The following is a 20,711-nucleotide window of genomic DNA, read 5'->3' on the forward strand; positions in this document are numbered from 1 at the left end:
ATTTCAGAAGATGAGTGATTAATATTTGAACTATGCTTGCTGGAATCAGGCCTGGTTTTCACTCTGTTTTCAGAACACCAACTGGAATAAGGATCTGATTTCATGACCAATTCTGCTACTCAAATAGATAGATAGATAGATAGATAATTGTTACAATTTTGATTTTTTTTTCTTTGTTTTATTTTGTTTTGTTTTGTTTGTCTTGTGTATGTGAGTGTGTTTAATATTATGTGTTCCTGGTGTATTTATGTGTTTCAGAAACCATTCCTTTTTTGTATGCCTCAGGACACGGAGGTCACACTTGTCATGCTTAGCCATTTGAAAAAAAAGTAAGATTTATTGGTCTGAAAGGACACAACAAGCGTACTAGACCCACAGTCAAATTGTTGTGGGTTAATAAGCTACTGCCTATCAGCTGAAGTGCACTGAAAGATCATATCTTCTAAGCCTGGTGTAAATAGAAAGTAAAATGTATTAATATAAGCATATAAGTCTCAGTGAAAGGAACCTAACATTTTTAAAAATAAGCAGAAGCATCATTTTTATTTATTTATTTATTTATTTATTTATTTATTTATTGTGCCAACCTAGCTTTTCTTCTCACACTGTTATTGAGTTTTTGACAATTATGTTGTTTTTTGTTTGTTTGTTTTCTAAGAAATAAAGTTTTGGGATATACTTTCCTTTTTATTTGGATGACATTTTGATTTTTGATCTTATTTTTTCTATAATCTGAGGTTATATGGCATTTTATTTCATCCTATTGTAGTCTTCTTATTTATAACATGCAAGACAACTACTCCAGCACAGACATAAAATTTGTTTTGCTCAATGGGTTTCTTGTCATGGATGTGCAAAAAGCTTCATTTGCCTCCAGCTTAATTTTTTGTTTTTCTCTGGTGACTCATTTTGCTGCATCTGTGTTTATTCTATAACCTGTGGATAAGGCATGTTTTCCTAGCTGAGAGCTGGCTGGGCTTTTTCTGATGACTGCCATGTGTTGGTTTAGTCTTGCATGCAATTCTGTCTTGATTTCACTAAAGTTCTCACTGTCAACATTTTCCCCAAGTTGCTCCACACAGCTCTTCTGGGAAGCCCTTCAGGTACATTCCTCTGCAGGCTTATGGAAGATATTACAGATGCTTTTTCCATGGTAACAAAGTTTAGATCCCTCCAACAAATATAATTACTTCACTAATCTCAATGATAGTAGTTTTACTATTATAGTTCATCTTTCATCTGTTGCTTTATATATTTTATTTTAGTTACAGTGACTAGATCTGTTTATTTTTTTGTTCCTGACAGTTTCTTCTTGGTATTACTTCTTTCTGTATCTTTTTCAATGAGCTTCAGCCTGCATCACTGCAGTTTACGACTTGTAGGAAGAGGCTTGCGCACTGGAAAGACTAATGACAAGAAAGACATTGAGTTTTCTAAGATGTCAATAGGGTGAGTTTGAGAACTGTTCTATATCTATAAGAGATCAAACTTTGTTCAAGTGTGTCTGCATGGATTAAAGTTGTATTTCTGATTAACTCTGATTCACTGTAAACATTACCCTTTCTACAATAATAGTGTAAACAAATAAACAAAATATTTAAAGAATGTTAGGTACCTTAATATACTTTAGGTTTTCTGTGGTGTTCTCTATCCTTAAGGACACCTCCTTAAGTATCTCATTATCTAGATTAGCATTCAGGTGCTTGTATATATAGCTATCAGGAGTGCCTGTGGTTTGCTCTTTTCTAGAAGATATCATGCTGGTTAGGCTTGTGGTGGTTTTATTTATAAAGGTATGTAAAGGTTTACAACATGCATAAAACATAGGAAATTTTTTTGATGTTATTGACCATACATGAAATTTAGCTTCCATGTAGTAGTGACAAATACCTCTTTAGCAGAAAGATGGAAGAGGTCTGTGAGCTGGGAAAGCAGGTAGAGAGAGAAGAATATGGTGGACTGTGAAGGGAGTGTGCAGCTGCTATTAGGTTATGAGCATCTTCAATGGATAAAACTATAAGAATGTAGAAACACCTGAAAAGCAAGAAAGAAGACTACATCAGATTCTGAAGACAGGTAAGTGTTGCTATGTTTTCAACACTGCACCCGTAAAGCAGATGTTGATGAAATCTAACTATATGTTTGTGAGATCTTTTTAACCCCAAGGAAAAAGTAAAATAGAAATTGTAGAACTTGCAAAAGTAAAAGAGTAGATGGGGAAAACAGTTTGCAGCTTCTTTGGACAAAGAATTGAGAGTTGAGAATTACACCAGAACTGAAAGTTAGCAGTATGAGAACAGACAATTCTTGGTATCGACTAAGTGAGTTTGAATTGAATTGTTCTGAAGTTGTTATGGCTTGTCCTTGTGCGCTGGTTTTCATTGCCTTCATCCATCTTCTTGTTGCTGTCAATGATTCCTCAATATATCATATCTGGAGTTAAACCATTTACAAGAATTGTTCTTGTATGTCTTGTTAATCCTGAACCTATTTATTTCTGCTCACGACAAAGCTGATTCCTTTCCTGTATGTTTGTGTGGGCAAATAGAGGTCCTGATTGTTCCTCAGCAGGTGAAACCATCTTAGAGATTGACAGGGCCTTCACACAAATAAAGATGGCAAGGTTGATCTTGTATATATCATGTATATCTTGTAATATCTTATTTGTAAATAAGTAGGTCAGCCTTCAGCTTGTTGATACCTAGATCTGTGATTTTCACCGTTAAGCGTCTGTTGGGAGATAAAAGAGTGAAACCTGTGTTCCATCAGGAAGTATGTGTGGTGTTTAAAATAAAATAGTTCCTGTATCAAGTGCCACTTGGCTTGTGGGCTGTGAAAATCTTCACCCCTTATCGTTTACTTAGGAAGGGTTAGTCCATTTCTGTCTTTTCAGAGCACCACAATGGCAGTGCAACTTCCTTTTATGAGCCATGCAGCAGAGCTACAGGGTCATCGGTGCTTGTTTGAGAAAGCTTTGTGTTTTGCCCATGGACCTGGAAAGTATTCCTTGTAAAGGACTACTTCTCGCCCTCTAGATCCCCGTTAAAGAAGTCAGCTTTATAAGCAGCTTTCATAGTGGAGGAATAAAAATGCTCTGTAAACGGTGGCTTCTAGAGAATGATATGAGACACAAAACCAATTAATCCTCTTTATTACTTGTTATAGAAATAAAATATTTTAATATAATTTTGTTCATAAGTAAATATATTAAAAAAAAAATAGAGGGAACTGTTTCATACTTCATCATTCTATTTTTTTTTTTTTTCTTTCTTTATGTGAAACTTTATTTGGAAGTCTGGGTCGTGTACAGCCTGCTTCTGTCCAGCAAAGCTTTCCTATTTAGGCTGAAAAAGAAGTTTTTTGGTTTTTGAGACGTAATGTTATAGATTTAATGTCACGGTACTTACTTGCCTCCTCTTATTTAGCAGTTGCCACTTTTAGAGACTACTTGTGGTTTTACCTCCTCCTTTGTTAATAATATAATTCAGTGTGAAGTGTTAGTGTCTAAATAAACAGCTACTCCATGCTGTTGGGTCTCAATGTGATGACAGATTTGTTGAAATGAAAAATGAGCTTTATTTATAACTATCCCCCACCCTGCCCTCCCCAGTTACTGATGCAAATTCTTGGGTAAAAATCCATTCCTTTAGAGTTTGAGACTGATTTGATAATGCTACATGCAAAAAGAACTATTCCCAGTGCTGCTGCAATCTTTTGTTTTAATGGACAGTGTGCATGCATGCACAGACTCCATTAGCACACACTACTTGTCTGTGTGTGGAACAAGAGGAACCCAATTTATCTTCATCATTGCAATGTGAATATGAAAAACTCTGGGAATCTGGCTCAGACAGTAAATGCAAAGTGTTTGTATGTTTGGCATCTAAATCCAGATCTTGTTCATTGCCAAAGGTATAGTTACAGCTGTTAGATTAGCCTGGTAATCAGGCACCTCTCAAGGATAAAGATGAGACAAGTCAAGAACACAGGAAAAAGCCAGTTCCAAGTAAGTCTGTAACTCACAAAATAAGTTGCCTTGCAACAGTCCTAATATTTTAGGATTTTAATGATAAATGTATGAAAGCCTATTCTGAATGATCATGCTAACAGATTGTAATTAGCTATCTCTGTACAGGCACTTTCCAGTACATGATATAACATTAGATCTGATTGGTTTTATATGCAATATTTTTCTTGTGAAACAGGAAGAGTTGCAAAAAATAAAAATCAAAATCCAGAAACTTGAGCCCTAGTGAATTCTCATATTGCTATCTACAGGTCATATTCTGGGCTTGTCATAATCCATAACACAAAGCCTTTCAGAGCCATACAGCTTGGCTGCAGCAGGTAATTCATAACCTGAAAGGCATGAATACTCCCAGTGAGAGCTGTGTAGTTGCTCTGTGAAACTCTCAAGAGTTTATAGAGATGCACTTATGTGTTGCCATATTTAAACTCTTAAATTTTTGCTCCTGTTCCTGGGATAAGTAGGATGATTTTGCAGAGACTCTGTGCATTAGGAGATTATCCTTTACTCACCAGAAAAGAAAGCTAGGTTCCTACAAAGCAAAGTCTCCTAAGAATTCCTTAAAAAGGCAATGTTGAATGCTGCTGGCATGAAAATTGAGGACTAAAATCTTTTGGAAATACACACCAGATATTTTTACCTCTCACCCTTACCTAAAATACGAAGAAGATACGTTGAGTGGTATTTTTTTGTTACTCTGATATGTGAAGACCCTACAGATGCTTAGAAATTGAGAATGTATTACATCTGCAATGTGTCAGGACCTAATAAAAATTAAAAAGAAAAAAAAAAATGGAAAAAAGTTTTAAAGTTAAAGCTAGAGAGTGAAAAATACTTTTAAAAACCCTTCATTTTTTTTCTTATATGTGAAATATTATGTGCTGTTGTGAATAGTTATGGAAACTCCATGAGCATGGAACACAACTAATACTTAGTGAATATTTTGGGCAGAATACTGAAAAAGTTGAAGTGTTCTTTCCTGCAGCCTTAAACACTAGTTTAAACAAACCATGTAGCTATGTAAGTATCTCCCCACTTTTTTTTTTTTTTTTTTTTTTTTTTTTTTTTTAATATTATGATTTTTTAAGTTTAAATAAGTGTCTTCTGACTAGGATGTGAAGAACAGTTAAGGCAAAAGAAAAATAAGTCAGTCTTTAAGTTTTGCTGATATCATGGACTATTTCAGTGTCATAGATTTGCACTTGGCAACTTCTGGCTTAAAACATATTTGTCAACAACTGGAATTCATTATAACCTTAAATTCAGCACCAACATCCTTCCCCACCTCCATTAAGTTGCTATATAGCTGTAGGAACCCTGGCATAGTAGACCAATAAATAAATAAATAAATAATAAAAAAGATCTCTAATATTTATGCACATGGGAAATAATAAGATTTGGTAAATAGGTATTGACTTGGGATCTGTTCAGCTCTGGAACTGTAATTTTGAGTTTCCTGTGCAGGTGAGTGCTTCAGACCTGGTTGTATGGGGCTTTGAGCAACCTGGTCTAGTGGAAGGTGCTCCTGCCCATGGCAGGGGGGGTGGAATTACATGATCTTGTGGGTCTCTTCCAACCCAAAACGTTCTTTGATTCTGTGATACTAAGCAAAGTCAGATTTAGATAAAGCTAGTTTAAGTGCTGATTAAACTTTGAAAACTGCTAAAAGGAAGCACAAGACACTCAGTATTGGAATGGGTGGAGAAAGGGATGGACTGTCTGCACTTCCATTGCCTTCATTTTCTGGGCCTGGGGACCGCAAGCTGCTTTAAATCTGATGATGATGAAACCTGGCCTGTCTAAACTAGTACTCTCTGCTTCTGCATGTCAAAATGCTTTGACTGTGTCAAGTTGGGGAAATTGCTTGCTATGAGTAGCTGAGGAGCCTTGAATTGTTTTATATTTAAAGGTTTGTATCTTGAAACAAGATTATTCAGGCAAAATATCATAAAATGTTTCTAAATGCAGAGGATAGCAGCAGCACTGCATCTAGAAATGAAGTTTCCAAGAAAACACTTTCCACTGCCCTCTGCTGACTGCAGGCTGTGTAGTGAAGCTGGTCCTGCTCAGCTGCATGTATTTTTCTCAAAGTCCTGTGCTTGGGAAGTAAGTGCTATCTATGCTATGAATGGAACTGTGAAGGTGAGTCATAATTTCAGGATAATTTCTTTCTGCAGGTGCTACTATAATATCTAAAAGCTTTTCTTTGTGATCACCTGCAATGAGACATGCTATATCAGCAGACGTAAAAAGCTTTTTCAAGTCAACTTTGATTACCAGGTTATATGCAGTGCTTAATGTGGGTGTGTTGTGTTTGTGCTTCTGCTGCTTGGAGCAGCAGAGTTAATTTGGGGCTTCAAGAAAAGTATGAAACACTGTTCTAGCCTATTTGTATTACACACTGTCAACTTTATTCCAGTCACTAAAGAAAAAATAAATAAATAAAGGAAAACAAACAACAGAACCAAACCAAAAACTTATTAGAACAGAAGTTTACCCTGCCTTTTAGGGAACAGAATTATAAAATGTTGAAGAGTAGGAGGCAAAGAAAACCCTAAGCTTTTTGGGGAACATGACAGTCTTTAGGCTTAGTATAAGGAAGGTACTATAACTTTCCTTTATGGGCATTTCTGTTGCTAAAAGGGCTTAGGATACCATGCAACTGTAACACTACTCTTGCTTGCTTGCTACACTGTAGGTTATTGGGAAACCTTGATTTAACCATCTGGTGAATAAGATACTGTTATTAAAGCAGAATGTTTGGTCTGACTCAAGTACTGCAAATCAGAGCAACAAAATAAGTCATCATTGTAGGAATTATAGCCCTGTGTACTATTTCTATAAATTGATTATAAACTTTCTAGTGTTACCTTACTTTCTCCCTCAACTTTTATGACCTCTCTATGCCTTAATTTAAACCTGAAATGTCAGCATCTTGTGCTTTCTCTGAAGAAACATAACTGGATGCTATGTGCAGATAGAACAGTGTGGTCAAGTATCAGACACATTCCTCATTTTCTAAACATAAAAGCCAGCAGCACTTCAAAGCTAAGTTAATATTATGGGCCAAGTAATGATTCCAGGTCACTAAACATATTTCAGTAAATATCACTTGATTAGGTCAGGTCCTAGAAGTAGGTTAATCACAGCAGGATGTTTCCCGGGTAAGTTTTTGTTTCATCCTGAGCTCTGTGCAACGTGGCTGAATACTGCCTTATTGCTCAGGCTAGCTAGAGTAAAGCTGTATAGATGAATTTGTGCTATATGGCCATTATCAGGTCTGAGTATCACATAAATACATTAGACATGCTTATTACCCATGAAGGAAGGAAAACATGAGGTGGAGTCTCAATATGGTAATTAAGTATTTTCCTCAGGCTTTTGTTCTTCCTTTCAGAATGCTTGCAGGCAGCAGTCTCCTTCTGTCTCATGTTCAGTATCACAAGTGGTCTTCAGGGTTTCTTGGATGCTGCTGCTGTGCAACCTGTCTCGTTGGCAGCCAGAGCTGCCTCTGAACCCTGTGTCTTTCTCTCCTGTAGATTTGAAGTACTCTTGGCACCTAAGCATGAACATGTGGGACCTGCTGTAAGAAGGCATGCGCCCCTCCCTGATCTGCTGAGTTTAGAGTCATTAGAGACAAAATCTGGAGGGTTATATCACAACACAGTGTGAATGCACCTGAGGGTCAAGACATGAATGGAAAATATAGCCAGCCATCTTGTTACACCTGTGGTCTCCAGTATGCTCAGTTTATTGGCTGAAGGCATAATTTTGTATGAAATTGTTGTCTAGCCTTTGCTTCCTTAAATCAGGTCAATGATCACAGTTAAATGCAGCTGGAAGGAAGGCAACATATGAAAGTCGGTCTGGTTTTAGCAAGAAATTTAATAGCAAAAGGTGTGCCAAGATTCAAGCCTGTACAGTTCTGAATACTTCCATAGATTGAGCACTAGCAAAATTTTAATTATCATTGATTATAAAAGATGACCTTGCCAAGGCACATAAACCCTAAGAATGCACCTGCAAAATCGTTTTTTTGGCCTATGCCAGAGGGGAAAAACCTCTGTACGGTTATGTCATGTATGTTCAAAACACTTTTTTTTCCAATCAGTTCCAGCATTTATTTATTTTCTAATAAAATAAATCATCTGCTTCGTTCTCTTGAAGAAGAAGGATAAGAAGAGAAAGAAGAGAAGGGTTAAAAAAAATACATAAACACCACTTTAGAGGAGGCTTCATGGGATTTTACAAAATTTAACTTTATCTTCTTGACTCTTTGTTGCATGTCTGATGCAAAGTTTTTGTGGTCTACTAGAAAAGCCCAAACCACGAGGTAAGATTGACTGTGCATTATTGGCTGCTGCTTTATTTTATTACAATTCATATTAGAATTGGGACTTTGCAGTAGCTTTCAAGATCAATGGATATAGAAGAATTACATTTTAAGACTGTTTCATTCAGCACCTAAATGTTGACAATGCTGGTAAATGAAAGTTTTATTTTGAAAACAGGCATATAGTTAAAGTATCATTGTCATTGGTTTCTTTGAGAGAACAATATCAATTCTAGGTGCATCTGACTATTGATTTAATTAGATATTAGCTAATAGTTATTTTAGGCAGTTATGTCTATTTCTATTAAATAGTTACAGTTAATTTAGAAATTACTAGATTTGCAAACTAATTGCCAGCTCTGTAAACAGGGTACAATTATGATTATATCTTTCTAGCTTCCATTTGATCACTTTAAATGGAGTTCTGTAAATTAATTTAAACCCTCTTCACAATACATTTGTAAAGTGTAATTAATTAGTACTTAGTGACTGTTCTTTCAGTTGGGTATAGGAACAACATACAGATTGTTCCATCTGTGTTAGTCCTGTAGGACGAGCCAGAGTAAAATATTACCTTTTTATGTGACATGAAGTCAGGTGATGTCAGACTGACTGCTTGTGGAGAGCATGGAAAGTTGTCATTTTTACATTCTCATTTTTCAGAAGAGGACTGCAAATCAACATTTCTTTTCACAGATAAATTCTTTTCTAAGTAGTCTGTTATAAAACTTCTAAAAATTATTAATCAAATTTGAACTAATAGTTTGGTTTAGGGTTAGTAAAAAAAAAAAAAAATAATAATGTGTTAATCCTAATTGAGAATAAGTAGGATATCTTCCTTTGCAATATCAAGCCAAGTTAGCATGTTGCTGTTGGACAGAAAATAACTTGATGAAGATCACTATTAGAAAAATCACATTTTGTCAAGCACCAAACACTAATATTTTTCATTTCTATTTAATTGGTATAGCAAGATAAGAAAGTCTGCAGAATGCTTTTATATTTTTCTATTGCCTTGTGATATGCTACTACAGACATGACTCTCCAAAGAGTATTACTAGAAGCTTTCATACAACCTAGCCTCAAAAACTTATTTTGAGAAGTGTATCCTAACTCTATCATGGAAGGTTGATGAGGAATAGACTTTAGACAGTGGTTTTTCTCACCCTTTTGATAAGCCTTTCTGTTTATATAGCTCTTAGATACTTCTTCCATCGGTACCTATGGCCTTTTGCTCTATCAGAGGTTTCTCCAACCTTCTGCTGGAACCTGTGAAAAGTGTTGAAGAGAAACTGTAGTTATTTCATTGTCTCCTGATCACATTTCCAAGTGGAAGCACATAGGGTCCTGAGGGGAAGTATCACTATGAGGGCTGCTCCACCCTTCCTTTCTCCTCAGTTCTGCAGAGCTGTGATTCTTCTCAAGTTCACCGGACAAATTGCAAGTGAAGAGTCACAAAAGGAAATAGGTTTAAAAAGGTTTAAGCCTTTAGAAAGTGATCTCTTGGATGCCAGGCACTTTTATTTAGAAAAACAGGGTCCTCAGCAATTGTGCAGTTCTCCTACCTGACAACTAAATCCCAATCTTCCTAAAAAAATATATAATAATTATTATTATATGTACATATACATAAATATATACACACACTTGTGTGTGTATATATGTATATCTCCTGGAATTGGTTATTCACTCTAGTGGAGATTTGGGGCTGTTTTGTTTTGTTCTTGTTTTTTTTTTTATTTTTTATTAATTTTTCATTTTTTACTTTTTATTTTTTTTATTGAAATCCTGTTGAATGTTAGTTACGTGCCTGAAGTCCCCAGATAATATTTGAAGCTCAATAAATAATATGCTCAGGAAGGACAAAGGAAGCTTTTCCCTGAAAGGGAAAGCTGCAGTTAACAGAATAAAGGACCAGTTGCTCACTTTCACAATTTGATAACTATTCTGTGAACTTGCTGTCCTTTTCTGTATTTGCATATGCTGCTACTTGCTGTCAAAGCTGTTTGCTTTCTAGTTTGTTATTGTTATCAGTGCCTTTACTACAGTCTATTTACAGATATTTGGTATACAGAAAGACAGTAGAATGTCTTGGAAACAAAAAATATATGAGCAAATTGTTAGCTTAGCTCTTTTTCTTGGTAGGGGAGTAAAAAAAAAAAAAGATATTGAAGGATAGTTCAGATACAGCATTAGAAATATATTTCTTAATATGTATTAAGAAAATATAATCTTTAACTGCTGTTTACAGAACTGTCTGGAAGGTACAGGTGTAGAGACGAGGAAGTGAAAACTGTTATGTTTCATAGTCAGATAAAAAACATTCTTAAATGCCTGAAAGGAAAAAATTGAAGAGCTAATACATATCTGGGCTGTATATCTGCTGCACAACTGCATGGTAAGCCCTTCCAGAAGAGGCAATAATGGGTCTTCTGTCTAGTGGTAAAAAAAGTTCAGATGGGAGGCGAGGATTTCTGGACACTGCTCCATAAACTGTTTTTACTTTTTACCAAACATTCGTGTGTGTGTGTGTGTGTGTGTGTGTGTATATATATATATATATATATACACATAATGATGTATATACACACACAGAAAATTTACATTTTGGAAAGAGAAAAGACCATTCCCCTTCCCCAATACAGCACACCGCATGGTATGATAAAGCATCAGTAGCATCAAGCCCTTTCTGGCTATAGAAGAATAACAACTTGGTCTCCAATTTCCTGAATTAGGCTACAAATGACTAGTTCTTTATGCAAGGGAACCACTGTTAGCATTACCAGAACCAGAATCCAGTCAAGAGGAAAAATAAGCATTGATCAGGTCATTGCAAACAGTTTGTCCCCCTTAATTCTGGGGAGGACTTGGAGACAGTGCAGCTGAGATGGAAACATAGTGCTGGTCTAGAGCAGGGTTTGGTGGCCCAGGGAAGGGAAATAGTTTACAGTGTTTGCTGGCACAGCCAGTTACCCCATGGTGCTGGGGTTGAATCCAGATGAGAGGCCAGACCACTAAATAGCCAGATTTTTCCGTACCTAGCCTGTACTAATGCAAGGCTCCTTACTTAATGCTTTTGAGAAAACATGAAAAGTGATTCAGCAGGGGATATTCATTTTGTAAATCACTTTACTTTCAGCACTCTGTGTCAGAAAAACTAAAGCCAGAACCGTTAAATCAAACCCTGTTCCTTACTCTTAGATCAGATCACCAGGCTTTTCTTTCCCTTCAGGTAAATAATGGAGTGGGTTTGTAATTAAGGTCTTTCATAGGCAGGTGTACAGTTTATCTATTGTTTAGGGCCATGCCAATACACTGTGATGAATCTGCTCTCTGGCAGGAGTTCCAATTAGAAGGGCGTGACTTCTATCAGAATGCTAATTAGTGAATTCTATTGTGTATGTGAAGAATGCAGTAATACTGTTTCAGGATATCCTTATTAGTGGTGGGAATGGGATTTTGTTTTCCTCAGAAATTCTTTTAAGTTTTGGTATTTGCAGAGCAGATTTGAAAGGTGACAATTGATTTAGAAACTTGGCTTTATGATCAGTGCTTTCATTGCTATTATACTGCAAAAACTTGCTAAAGGATATAAGCTGTAGATTTCAAGATGAAGACCCAAACTATTCCAAGTTTTAACTTATGTGCTTAATTATGAGTATATGAATACTAGCATAGTGATTCTATAGTAACTATCTGTTTTTCTGATTTTTGAGATAAAATATTGAGTGTTCTCAAAAAGGGGTTTAAGCTTTAGACTTCTCATAAAAGTAATAATTCTGGGAAAGAATAATCACGATCAAATGTTGTAAAATATCTTTAAAGTAAATTAAAATGTAAACACTGAAACCCTTTTTGTCCTAAGCCGTTCTAATGAAAACTTATAGGATTCTCAGTGTTGGATATCAAATGTGTGTGTACTTCTACACAATGCTTTTTGTTCAGATTAACTCTTCTTCCCACAAGACTTCCCACAAGAGTAAAGAGCTTGGAAAAAAAAAAAAAAGATCTTTCCATGGAGATCAGCTCTACTTTGTCATCACACAAGGAAGTAAAACACTTTTCTTCTTTTCAGTGGCAAGCTAAATGTGTTAAGATGTGAATTCTTGACAATATGCACACATTGTTCATGACGGACTGCTGTGTACCATGAGGTGGACTGTGACATTCATTTCAGTATAGTCCAGAATTCAATATTTAAATTATATAAAGAATATAAATGTATCACATATACATTATGTATTATATATACATTTAAATAATGTATTATTTATAATGGAGGCAACCCCCTTTCTCTATAAGGTCTTACATAAAATGAAGTATGTTGCAGTGTAAAATATTTTCCCTGTAAACTCACACCTGGATTTTTTTATGATGCCTTTAAAAAGACCCACAGATTAACCACATTGCTTCAGGCTTACATAAGTATTTTTAGAGGTTTTTTTGTCTGCTTTTGTTTGTTTTACATTTGTAGTTACAATGAAGAAAGTAAATGCTGTACCTAAATTAGAAACTCACTTTTGAAGGCACTGTTTTGAGAGGGAGCAAAAAGTCCAAACTTCTTAAAGGTCACTTGGTAAGCCAATAGTTTGAGTCAAATGCTTCTGCAGATCTGGACACTGTTCAGTGGTCACTTGTAATTGAACATAGTAAGAAAATGTCATATCTTGTCTTTTTGTCACTGTTTGTGTCTCCCAGGGGCAAACTACCCTCTTCCACTACTTGTTTTTGCATTTAAGTAGTTCTGTTTCAGTTTATCTCCTTAAGCAATGTTGTAGATGTCCCTATAGGGTTTTCTCTTCACAGCGCAGAAATTTATCCAATTTTTTCCCTCTGATAATAAAATTTTAGAAAATAATGTTTCCATTAAAAACAAAAGGTAAACCTGATTCTGAAAAATTTCCTGTTTATCAATCCTCCATAAAACAGTAGCACTAAATATACTGTGCATTTGGCCTCATATCTAGGTTTGTGACACACCTAGCATTAAAAAACGAACAAACCTTATTTCAAGAAGAGTCTTGAAATAAGATGCATGTTTTTTGTCTTGATACCATCAGTACAGTGTGGCTTCAGAGATAACTTTGGAGATATTTCTTCCACTCTGTGGCAGAATTGTTCAGCCTTTCCAACCACTTCTCTGTTAGCTGGATGGAGTACCATTTCATCATCTTGCTGTCTTGTCTTTCTTGCAGACAATGCTAGACTGCAAATATTATTTCTGTTACACTGGATTTTAAGATGACTGCTAGTGTGCCAAAACTGAGGGTGTACTCTTGATATGCAATGGCACCCAGTCACAGGAGTATCTGTGAATTTTAGTCACTACCTTGAGGACAGTGAAAGTGGGAAATACCTACTGCGCAGCAGGTGGTTGGGGTGCAGAACCCTGGAGTGATTCATACCACTGTTCTAAGATCTTGATCCACATGAGGCTCTCTGGCTGCCATGCTTTATATAGCAGACAGTGTGAACTCTAGGATACCACTGCCTGCAGAATGTAAGCAGAGGGAAATCATTCTTCCACATTCTAGTTGCACATGTGAAAGAAAAAGTGGGAGTAGGGAAGACAAACTGTTGTCATCAGATTGGAGTTGCAAGTTGCTGGCACTAAAGCTGTCTGTAGCTGCTCTCAGTATGTGAATTTTTTTGAATGTTCATCTTAAATGGCACTTACCACCAGACAGTACTATTATTTGGTTAGGTATTGGAATAGGTCACCCAGGGAGGTGGTGGTGTCAACGTCCCTGGGGGTGTTTAAGGAAAGGTTGGATGTGGTGCTTAGGGACATGGTTTGGTGGGTAATGGTGGTAGGGGGATGATTGGACCAGAAGATCTTGGAGGGCTTTTCCGGCCTTAATAATTCTCTGATTCTATGATTATTGATCTCAAATTTGGTCTGTCTAGCAATTCGTTTTCCACCATATTTTAACATATTAAACAGCTTAATTTTGCTTTTATTGGCCGTCTGTCTCTACCATGTAAGAAGTGACGAATTAAAAGCTTTTCATGAAGTTTTGAGAGAATATTAAATTACCTGTAGAAGTTAATTTTACAATAATTCTGATGTAATGCTCGCTAAACAGTACATCTCTACTTGTCTGAAGCCCATTAAGCTATACAGACACAACATGCTCTGCAAATGTTTTACATCAGCCCAGAAATGTAGAAAGTGTGGCCTTAAACTCTTGTACCAAGCAGATAGAGTATATCCCATCATAATGCACAAGTCTAGAGGTAGATAAAAGGTGTGAACCTTGTTGTTGGAACATGGTGTCCACTTCTCTTGAAGCTGGTCTAATATTGCAAGTTCTGCTGAATTTCAGTTGGACAAACGAGTAAAGGAAATCATCAATGTGTAGGGTACATGTCTTCTGAAAGCATCCACTTTTAGCTGAATTAACAATAGGTAGCCAGTGAGAGTTAAAAATACTGTTTTGAGTCATTGTGTTCAAACTGGGAGTTAGTGCTCTCTTGCCTTCAGCCTTCCAATGCTTTTTCATCACTCATTCCATCACTCTCATTTAACCACTTAGCATACAACTGCATTTTGTAGCTGGCCTGACTGTGGCACAGGCACAACATCATCATCTGCAACAGTAGAAAATGAGTAGGGTCCCTGAAATAATGATAGGCAAACGAATCTCACTGATGGTAGCATCAATTAACTTAGTAATTTGTTACAATTGCCATCAGTAAAGAATACAAGCTTGAACAATCTTAAGCATATCAGAGCTCCAGAGGATCCTGACCATGAATGCCTTGCCAGTACAGCACTGTTAAAAGGGTAAGAACAGCCAAATGATCCTTGCAGAACTAATGAGTAACATTTAAAGTGATCATGCTAGCAGGTCCAGTTCAGTGTTCCTGCTCCTCCCTGTCCTCATGTACACAAAGTTTGAGACCACCCTCCACTAGAGCATGCTCTATATGCTCATACTGTGCATAATGCTGCAAATGAGTACCACCAGCAAGCTGGCATTGGTGTTGCTGGTGGTACCATGCTGGTCTCTGTAGACTTCCAAACCAGCCTGCTAACACACCACGGTTTCAGCATGCATTTTCAGCATGCTTCGGTTCTCTGTCACTTCCCATAGCTCCAGAAAGATGGGGCAAGTAGTCTGCCCCAGGCTGTAGAGGCATTAATAGTCAGACAAGGTCCATAAAGAGATACTGCAGACAGTAACAATAATGCTTGTTCTCTTTGCTTTGTAAACACTGGAATACATCCAGGGCAAGGTTGTATTCATGGTACTTGGCATATTTGCTACCATCTATCTGAGTGGCATGATAACTGCATTTGCAGCTGTAACTTAACAGTAAAATAACTACACTTCAGGAAGGTTTTCACGTACAAAGAGAAGATCTGGCAAAAAGGTTTTTTTTTTTTTTTTTTTTTTTTTGTAACTGTCATTCTAGTAGTCTGCAGCTTGTTAGACACAGGATTTCTCGAGGGAAGGAGACTTTTAAATATAATGTTATCGATTTTAAGAATTTAAAGCTCTTAAATTCAAAGGGGTCCTGGATGGATTTCCTGGTTAAAAAGTTTAATGTCCTGCATCCTCTTAAAAAACAAAACAAACAAACAAAACACACACACATACATAATATATATATCAAAAGTTAAGTACTTGAAAGTAAGAAAATGTAATGGCATTAACTGCAGGAATACCAATTCTACATGTTGACTTGTTTGTCCCCTTTTCTGCATGCATTTTATATTTTTTCATCCCCATTTTCTGAATGCAAGGACAATATGCAATGTAAGAGAATGAATTTTACTTTATTTTTATGAAAAAGCTTTTATAGTCTTTCTACCAGTGAAAATTTTAAATGTATAAGGAATACACAATTTTTCTGCTCTGTCTCTTGAGAGCGGCAAGGCACCCACCTTCCCTTCCTGCAAGTTTTTTTTCCTTCTTTTAAGTTACTTGCAAAAAAAAATGAAGGATTTAAAACTTTTCCAGCATAATCAGAAAGAATGTTAAACCTGCTCATAGTTTTAAATTTATGGGACTTCACATATGGATGATCACCTACTTTGAAAATAGTAATTTTCAGGAGAGGAAAGAATGTATTTGAAAGATATACCTTCTCGAATATTTATTAAAACTTGCTTCTTTTCTGTTTTGACATAGCTGATACCATACTTTCCTCTTTTTTTTTTTTTTTTTTTCATTTGGATGGTTTGGTGTTTGTTTTGTTTTGTTTTCCTTTATTGTTATAATGACATATTTATGTTCACAAATGTGGCTGTCTCAGCTCCTATGAAAATGATGCATACTGTTCAACAGAGCTCTTGAGGATCATTGCAGAGCACTCAGAAAATGATATGAGACTTTATTATGTCCTTATCAAGAAATGTACTATGTAATATGAGTCTAAGTCACTTTTTCAATTAAGGTGTACCAGTTTCCAGTTATAACTCTCTTCCTGGCTAATAATGATTCTTCAGTCTCTTTAAGGTATGTTATGCAAGTAACTATTGAGAACTATCATTCAGCCCTTCTGCAAGTAAAAAACAAAACAAAACAAAAAAAAAAAAAAACAAGAACTGATGAAGGAGACACAGCTACACAGCTATCTTGACAGTTTCATCTTACATAAACACTTTTAAACTAGAACTTGAAAAAAAAAAAAAAAGCCTATAGTTTAAGCTTCATTTAACTTCTTACGTGGAACCTATCCATGTTGCCCTTCTCACAGATAAAATTCTGTTTCACCTCTGGTTGTAACTTTACATCCAGACTTACAGAGCACAACTTCTCTCTGCTTTCAAATAACTAGTCCTGCTGAGGGAAACAAATATCTGGAATTTCTCAGCAACAGATTCATTACAGATGAGTGCAAATGCAACAATCCTGTACGTATTGAATTGCTGGTATTTAACCGAAGTATATGGAATGCTTTGTTACCATTTTATTACAATAGCATTCCTAAAGGCAATATAACTTTCTTATATTTTTTAACTTTGGATTTTTATTAAAACTCAGGTCACTCATTCTGATGCTAGGTAGCATTTTTGTATAGAAACAGCAACACTGGCTACTGGCAAAGGAATGTGTTATTCAACAAAATTAAGAGCATTGGAATCACTCGTGCTATATAAATACTATTACAGTTCTTGCTTTCTGGAAATAGAGGGAAATAAATATTTTTCTTGAAGTGACTTAGAGACATGATATTAATAAATGGAGATTTATACACTGAAACACCTTCAGTGTAATTGGAGAAGGCATGGGGGATGTTTCACGTCTGCATCTCAGCATTCAGTAGTCTAATAAATGGGAAAAGGACATAAATTAGTTTGAACTTCCCCTCCTATGACTCTACTATACTAAGTTACTACACTAAAACATAAGCAACATATACCTTAAAGACCTCATATTTGGAATGTCAAGTAGAACACATTTTTGTCTAGTTCTCATCAGGATCATTAGCTAGAACATTGAACATCAACAATGAAAGGGAATGATGATTTAGGATTCACCACACCCCTTATAGTTCAGTTGACACCTAATTAATTTCAGGTTTCTTATTTAGGCTGAGTAGAAATCATGAGTTGTATATGTATGTGAAATATGGGTGGGCAGCAATTCCTACTCTTGGCTTCTCTAGATGTCTCAGTGATTTGATGGTGAAGGTGATAACCTGCCCTTAGTCATAGGAATGGGCTTCTGGGCACAGCAAGGTTAATTTAGTCAAGGTTTAGTTGGACTTAAATGCCAGAGATTTAGCAATGATAAGATCCAGGAGGGTAAAGGAAATGAAGAACTTTGCTTTGTTGAACTTAAAAAGCAATTCTCTTGCTCCGCCATCTTTAAATTTAAGGAAAAGAAAAAGAAAACAGTGGAGAAACAATGAAAGACAGTTGCAAAACATCTAGTCAAACTAGAGGGAAAAATATTTTCAGGCTAAATGGTAGTTAATTTGACACAGGTTAGACATATATACTGTGATGGTTTAATTGTATACAGATGGTGCATAAATTCAATGGTAACAACTACACCTGCTGATAAATTGACTCCTTGTATTAGATTTACATGTCAAGACTTTGGTAGCAGGTGGCTGCAGAGGTGGCCTCTGTGAGAAGAATCCGGAAGCTTTCCCATGGTACATAAGGGCCAGTTTCAGAGGGCTCCAAAAGGGATCTGCCGCTGACCAGAGCCAAGCATGAAAGCATCTTAAATCTTCTGTGAGAGAAGACTTAAGAAGGGGGGGAGGGATGGGGGACTGTGGCACAACAGCAGCTGAGAGAGCAAGGAGCGAGAAACATCCCTGCAGACACCAAGGTCAGTGCAGAAGGGGGGCAGGAGGTGCTCCAGGCACCAGAGCAGAAGTTCCCCTGTGGTCTGTGGAGAGGACCATGGCAAAGCGGGCCTGGAGGAGGCTGCGGCCCATGAAGAGCCCCCATGGGAGCAGGCCCCGAGCTGGAGCTGCAGCCCATGCAGAGGAGCCCACGCAGGAGCAGGAGACCTGGGGGGAGCTGCTGCCCATGGGGGACTTGTGCTGGAGCAGTTTGCTCCTGGGGCATGGAGCCCATGGTACAGAGCCATGTAGGAAGAGATCCTGAAGTGCTGACTGCAGCCCCCATTCCCCTGCACTGTTTGGGGGGAGGAGGTGGCAAGGGGTGGATAGGGGGAAGGCATTTTTAGTTTTTTTTTTTAGTTTCTCACTGCTCTAGCTTCTCAGTAATGGGTAACAAATTTGATTAATCTCCCTGTGCTGATGCTGCTTTGCTGATGATGATAATTGTTGAGTGATCTCCCTGTCCTTATCTCAACTCTTGAGCCTTTTTCATTATGTTTTCTCCCCTGTTCCCTCTGAGGAGGGGGAGTGAGACAAGTTGTAGTGGACTTCAGCTAGGTAAAACCACCACAGTCCTGCTTTAGGTTCGCACTCATTTTTCATTTGATGTAGACTCATCATGTAAATGATGAAAAGTTATTTCTTCATGAAAATTTGCCTTACAATCACAAATCCTAAATGGACTTGCAATATTGTTTATACTTTATTGTCATTTATTCAGTGAAAATGTCTAGACCTTTATTGCAAAAGTATTGGTTGATAGTCTGCTGAATGTGAGCCAGCAGTGTGCTCAGGTGGCCAAGAAGGCCAACGGCATCCTGGCTTGCAGAAGAAACAGTGTGGCCAGCAGGGCTAGGGAGGTGATCGTCCCCCTGTACTTGGCTCTGGTGAGGCCGCACCTCGAGTACTGTGTTCAGTTTTGGGCCCCTCGCTACAGGAAGGACATGGAGGTGCTTGAGCGGGTCCAGAGAAGGGCGAAGAAGCTGGTGAGGGGCCTGGAGAACAAGTCCTACGAGGAGCGGCTGAGGGAGCTGGGCTTGTTCAGCCTGGAGAAAAGGAGGCTCAGGGGCAACCTTATCGCTCTCTACAGGTACCTCAAGGGAGGCTGTAGCGAGGTGGGGGTTGGCCTGTTCTCCCACGTGCCTGGTGACAGGACGAGGGGGAATGGGCTTAAGTTGCGCCAGGGGAGTTTTAGGTTAGATGTTAGGAAGAACTTCTTTACCGAAAGGGTTGTGAGGCATTGGAACAGGCTGCCCAGGGAAGTGGTGGAGTCACCATCCCTGGAAGTCTTCAAAAGACGTTTAGATGTAGAGCTTAGGGATATGGTTTAGTGGGGACTGTTAGCGTTAGGTCAGAGGTTGGACTCAATGATCTTGAGGTCTCTTCCAACCTAGAAATTCTGTGGTTCTGTGAAGAACTTCTTTACTGAAAGGGATGTTAGGCACTGGAGTGGGCTGCCCAGGGAAGTGGTGGAGTCACCATCCCTGGAGGTCTTTAAAAGATGGTTAGATGTAGAGCTTAGTGATATGGTTTAGTGGAGGACTTGTTAGTGTTAGGTCAGAGGTTGGACTCGGTGATCTTGGAGGTCTCTTCCACCCTAGAAGATTCTGTGATTCATTGAACTTTTAAACTAACTTACCGTGGAAGAGTAGATTTTAAGATTTGTGGACATTGACTAAACAAAATTATTCAAGGGACACAATTCGAGAGCAGAAGAGCAATCCATAGAAACTCATGCTATTAGGGACAAGGCAAAAGGAGAGACTCACTAGTGGAGAAAACAATATAGTTGTTAAATAAGTATTCTGAACTAATAAACAAATAAAAACAAAGGCTTGACAAAGAAGATATACCAATGTATAAGTGAGTTAATACTGGTAAAAAAGAAGAGTTGGAGATGAAAGCTAGTCAAAGACTAAGGACTGTAGTAGATGGAGAGAGTGAAAGGGATTGAGGAAAGACAAACAAAAATACATATAAGACGGCAGGATACTTGCATCGGTATTAAGATAAGGCTTGATATATAACTTGGTATATAACTGT

At 37.3% G+C, this 20,711-nt stretch overlaps 1 protein-coding gene across 1 annotated transcript in view; it reads left to right on the forward strand.

Moving 5' to 3' along the window:
* Window positions 1-1,752: 1,752 nt before the first annotated feature.
* GRID2 (glutamate ionotropic receptor delta type subunit 2) overlaps window positions 1,753-20,711 on the forward strand; it is a 777,731-nt gene continuing 758,772 nt past the window's right edge. Inside the window, exons 1-2 of the mRNA XM_084517560.1 lie at window positions 1,753-1,793; window positions 1,899-2,076. The gene's annotated coding sequence lies outside the window, so the exon portion shown is untranslated. The remainder of the gene's footprint in view (window positions 1,794-1,898; window positions 2,077-20,711) is intronic.

Source organism: Aythya ferina (assembly GCF_964211825.1).
Source record: "Aythya ferina genome assembly, chromosome: 4".
Lineage (NCBI taxonomy): Eukaryota > Metazoa > Chordata > Aves > Anseriformes > Anatidae > Aythya > Aythya ferina.